Raw genomic sequence first — 5,761 nt, 5'->3', positions numbered from 1 at the left:
TGAAGATCGCAGGTCGCAAATCCACCTCAAAAATACGGGCCTTATCTTCATCATCTCGAACCACAAAATTAGGGACACAATGCAATAATTGAGAAAACTCTCGCTCATACTCGGCTATTGTCCTGTCTTCCTGCCTCAGGTTGCGTAGATCCCTCTCCATCTGTCTTTTCACACTCTGTGCAAAGTAGGTTGTCAACAGCAACTCCTTAAATCTCTTCCAAGTGATCGCAGATAAATCAGTATGGGGATCCTCACGAATATCCAACCACCACCTGTAAGCCTCGCCATCCAGATAGTGTGTCGCAAACCACATTCGGTCGTGCTCCTCGACGAAAGTATCATAAAATAGCTCATATGCATCAGCCATTTCTCAGCTACCAAATGATCTGCCTTTTCTCCATCGAAAACACGAGGATTGCAACGACGGAATTCATTTAGACATTCCATCATCTGTTCTCGCTCCTCAGCCCCCACCATCTCAGGTAATACTGTCCCTGCCACAGCCACGGGCGCTGGTGGTGGTACCACTGTCTCTTATCGGGTCTCCACCTGCGGAACTGCCGGTGAGGTGTCTGGTGTTGGTGACTGTGCTCTCGTAGTCGTATCCCTCTCTGGTACTGCTGGCGTAGGATCTGGAATCTCTCTATCTGAAATCTGCAGCAGTAGCAAATCCTCTCACCTCTTCATTCTCTCCTCCTGTCGGTGCGCGGCATCCATCTGTTGTCGCGCTGCTGCAGCCTGTTGTGTCACTAAATCTGTCAACACTGCAAGCTGATCCTGCAGCTCCCGAACCTCACTCGATCAGGAGGTAGTGGAAGTCTCCACTTCCTCTGCATCAGCGGCTTCAGCCACTCCAGTAGCCATAGAACACATCGTAGGCATCTTAAGCTGCAACAAAAGTAAACATGGATTAATAAAACTTACACTATTGAACCCCCCACTTCTTATATTAACCACCCATTTAAGCGAAAATAATGAAATGTAATACATACTAACTCCCGATGTCACGTTGTCGGCCGCCAACGTGGCCCTCTGCGAAGTTAGTAATTGCACATTTCAATCAAACTCCTACCATTCGGAGTTTATGAATTACCCAATCAAATACTTTCGCTAAAAACTTAACTAGACCTCGTCTTTCACGAGCCTATTCTTATAGTCCAACCAGCCTAAAGTTCGCTAGGTCCACTAAGACTCAACCCTAGGCTCTGATACTACTATAATCTGTCACGCCCTGATAACAGCGGAAGCCTACCCGGTACATGTACAGACCCGCCATACACATACAGTATATAAGGCGTCTACAAGAAACATATCGAAAAAGAGAAAACATAAAAGAATTTTAACCTGATAGCAGAGAAAAGTATAAGTTGCTAAAACAACTATCAGAAAAAAATAGTAAGTATAAACAACTCTGATCTCAAATCCACAGAAAACACCAAAACGGTAATCCAGATTCAAACCACATATACATCATAAGGTGCACAAAATATATGTACAATGGTAGTCTCTCTATACATGGGGACATCACCCTCGGCCGTAGCCCGAGTAGCAAGATGATTATCTAGTCACGCTCCAAGCTAGATCTAGCTAGATGAGACTCCCTTGCCGCGATCCCTAGTCTCTCCTGTAGCAGGTGGCTCTGTAAAAACAATAATAAATAGGGCGTGAGAACTATTAACAATAGTTTCCAGTGGGTAAGCCGCCAGCCTCGGCGAATTACACCACTAGGATCATGTTGATATACAAGGAAAATATAAGAACAGTTATTGAAAGTTTTGAGGAGCCCAAGGATCTATCTAGATTGTATCTATCACCTAGAGGGGGGTGAATAGGTGAACGGNGATTCTAAGATCTATAAATAAGTATGAATCACCATAAACAAGATTTAAAGCTTACCTAAGCATCGTGATTCAAGTTTTGCATGTTTTGCGTCCTTTCTGATTCTTCGAAGTCTCGGATTCTTCGATCTTCAATACTCCGCTCCGGACTTCTTCAAGACTCCGACTCGACCCACGAAACTTGCCAACGCATAGGACCTAACAGTTATAACATGTAAGTTTTATCAACAATAAAGAACTATGAAATTGTATCATGCCGTCAGATATATTTCCCAAGTAAAAACGGTTAAGATAATCGCAATGAACATAAATATGCCAAGTAGAGATGTAACTGTATACTACTCAGTGATAATCATCTACTATTATCATTTAATAATTTAGTTGAATTCATAAGGACCTACTCAAGGTAGTCCAGCTTGCGCCGCGCCTAACGGCCCCGTGGTAGTTTACACTCCCCACGGCAATCCACTTCGGCACTCAATCCCGCACGGGCGAGCATCTGTCGCGTAGGCCAACTCCGGAGTGCCGGCTTGTGGGGAGCGACCCTCATAAGCTTGTGCGAATGAGCACAATGGCAAGTAAGCACGATTCATAGTTTTAACTGTTTTCAATCATTATGTTTAGCAGGTAAGGTTCTCGCTCTCGACCTTTAGGTCGGATTTTCAATGTAATATATCATGCTGGTATCCACTAAGTCAAATAAACATATAAGGGTAATGCAAAATTACGTATATCATATATGTTGATAATTCACTAGTGACCATATGTGAATATACTAATCATGTCACAACTAGATGTCTTGTTCTCCATTTGTTATAAACTTATTATAGTCATTCATTGTCTAGGCATTTAACTTGGAGGTTAACACTTGCTCATGACCTTCACTACTTCGTAGTGGTTCCAATTAACTATATAGAATAAATGTGTGAGTGGTACCTAATACAATTATTCTAGTACATAACTCGCATAATTATACTCACATATTAGTTCTATAATATCATATAGAACATAGAGGAGATTCTCTTGTTCTGGTTAGGTTGACCCACCTGATACTTGATAACCCACGTCCAATTTGCAGGTAAGAGTATCACAATCCTCCAAATGCCCTAGCAATCAGTACTAAATCAGCTAGGCGCATACTTCAAATCCTATGTAAATCTATCACATTAACAGTTCTACAGGGTAGAGCTTCACCTAATACTTTACTATAGTGGAACCTCTGGTTCAGCTGAAATTAAAGCGCCAAGTTTTCGCTTCGAAAGCCTCCTAGAATCAGCCGGGATCCATCACACCGCACGTCGCAAACCTGCTGCGAACTAGTTAGGAAGTTACATTGGAATAATTACTTAAACATCTAATTTCAGCAATATTTTACCTTGCATGCGGTTGTAGCTTAACCCCTACTAGAACCAGGTTAAGGTATTCGTCTTAACTTCCGAAAACTTCTAATACTCAGCCGGGAATCATCCGATACCCTATCGCATGGCTACTATAGTTTAGTCTCAAAACAGTCCTTTTACTCTACTAAAACCATTACTAAAAGCTGAAATCTTACTTATTTAGATCCCTAGCTGGTAGTTCCATGTCCCACCGGTTGTAGTACTATCAAAACCAGTTCATCGTCCCACCGGTTGTAGTACTATCAAAACCAGTTCATAATATCCAGATATTTAGCTTAAATAACTTCTCACGGCTGCTGAAAACAGAGTGAGGAAATCAGCATCGTAAATCCCAAAAATCTTTAACTTTTATATCAAGCTAGAGATAATACTTACTTATCACCTTCTCCTCTTAGAACTTCAACTTCTATTGACTGGAGTATGCCCAAAACCAGCTAGTAACACTCTGCTAATTAGCTTGGAATGACTGATAACTCTGCTGCGACAAAATCGTCAAAACGGTATCAATAACCCTTACTTTCAGCTTCAAATAAAGAACAAAGGGGTTAATCAATTACCTTCTTACCCCAATCCGATTCTACTGCTGGATTAGAGGCATGAAATCGTGTCAAACCTCACTTCTACTGTCAACTAGCACTTCCCTTAATCCCTCCAATAGCAAACATCAAGTAGGAAGCAAAATCAAGCTCAAAACCTTGATTCTAGCTAGAGAGAGAAATTCCTAGAGAGAGAGAGAAGAGGAGAGCTTCAACCCTTGTTCTAAGGCTCAGAGATGATGTCTATCCACTGGGGGGTCGAGCTGGGAGGTATAGAGGATAAGCTCAAAGCAAAAGACCAAAATATCCTCAAAGCCACGCAGCTGCTGCTGCTGGTGCTTGCTTTACCGGTACAGCATGATGCCTGTACCGGTACACCAATGCAAAATGGCCAACTTCGCAGTAGCAATGCACTTCTCGCTTTTTGCATTCCGATCACCCTCGAACTTAGTCATAAATGTCTTTAAACCCTTTAGAACATGTAGGAAGGTTCCAAATATCATTCTCCTTACTCGAACTTTGCAATTTGCTGAAGTTCAGTATACTGCACATTCTCTCTTGATAATCGTTTCAAGGGAGGCTATTTTATCTTCTAACTCCCTCTTGGTCATTTTTTCTTCCGACTCGGCCTCGGTTGGTCGTTCTACCTTTGACTTCATCCAAGGGACAGGCGATGAGGCGCCTGCCTCGTGGTCATTTCGCATTGGGCGAAAGGGGCGTGACTGCTCATTAGGACGCCTCCATACGTTGAGCCTTATCCCTTTCACTTCTTCGTAGTGTTGTCTTGCCTCGGCTTGCATCCTCTGCTGCCGACGCTTTTGAGTTTTTGTTAACATCGGTCCCTGCCACCTGGCCGATGGTTTGATTTCAACTTCGTGCCATTTATCCACTGGCACATTTGCCGGCACCTTTACCGTTCTCAAATAATTTTTTAAAATTTCTCTCCTTTTCCAGGGTCTCGGCCAAGGTTGGATGCCGAGTTCATTGACTAACCTTCGATCGAGGAATTCTATATCTCCCTCGGTTATCCCCTCGAATTCTAGTTCTGGTGTCGGCCTGGCTTGATGTTGCCAGTGCGGCCGATATCCAGGAAACCTTTGCTTTGAGCCGAATGGTCTATCCTGATAGCCCCATCGGCCTTGACGTTCGCCACGCCTGTTGTTGTAATAATCATGCATAATTTTCTGCATCAACACATCTTGCTTGCATTGAACCGAGTCAATTTTCGGTTCAATCTCGTTGGAGGCTTCATCCGAGCCTTCCTCTTCTTGATCCTCACCATCGGGAATGTCATCCCATTCCTCGGGAAATGCCATCAACTCATTCCACTCATTGCCTCTTTTCTTGGCATTGACGATGACTTCCCAGTCCTTCTTTGTCATTTCGGCTTTACACCTTATGCAAAGCCGAAGGTTTCTTTTGGCATGTGCCACATTATCTGCGGTCACCTGGTCTGCAGTCGCCTTTCCTGTAGCGTCCGTTACTTTGTCCTGTAAAGAAAACATATTTTTATCAACTTCTTTACTTTTAACTTGCTGATCGGCTAAAATGAGCCGACTCTCTTCTATTTCTTTTTGAATCGCCTGTTGGCGGTAGCCTTTCCTTTTCCCCTCATGTTCACCACGTTAACCTGTGGTGGAAAAGGGTTTTTATCAATTTTCATATTTTTACTTTCTTGGTCAGCAAAAATAAGCCGACCTTTATTGATTTCTTTTTGTATCTGCCTCTTGAAGGCAGTGCATTCGCTAGTTTTATGGCTCCAAGAGTGGTGCCACTTGCAATATTTTCTACGTTTTAATTCTTCCACAGGGGGCATAGTTTGGCCCTCCTATAGTTTAATCCGTCCATCCCTTAGCAACCGACCAAAAATCAAATCGGTCTTTGATATATCAAACGAATAGTTAAATGCAGATACATGTGCCTTAGCCTCGCTAGATCTGGTAGGCTTTAACAAAGCACATTTGTACGGTTGGCTGTTTTCACCATT

At 42.9% G+C, this 5,761-nt stretch overlaps 1 long non-coding RNA gene across 5 annotated transcripts; it reads right to left on the bottom strand.

Annotated features, from left to right (window-relative positions):
- Positions 1,416–3,992, bottom strand: LOC109720748. 5 transcript variants are annotated; one of them, XR_002219050.1, is made up of 7 exons: positions 3,796–3,992; positions 3,614–3,716; positions 3,394–3,534; positions 3,214–3,313; positions 3,033–3,144; positions 2,885–2,944; positions 1,416–1,639 (listed from the first exon to the last, which is right to left on the bottom strand). It is a non-coding gene; the product is annotated as an uncharacterized LOC109720748 (long non-coding RNA). The 5 variants fall into 5 exon arrangements; XR_002219049.1 differs by having other exon boundaries at positions 3,214–3,324; positions 3,614–3,713; XR_002219048.1 differs by having other exon boundaries at positions 3,614–3,713.

This window comes from Ananas comosus, linkage group 14 (genome assembly GCF_001540865.1).
Source record: "Ananas comosus cultivar F153 linkage group 14, ASM154086v1, whole genome shotgun sequence".
NCBI lineage: Eukaryota > Viridiplantae > Streptophyta > Magnoliopsida > Poales > Bromeliaceae > Ananas > Ananas comosus.
Note: the sequence above shows the minus strand (reverse complement) of the source record. Positions and strands in the feature narration are given on the sequence as shown.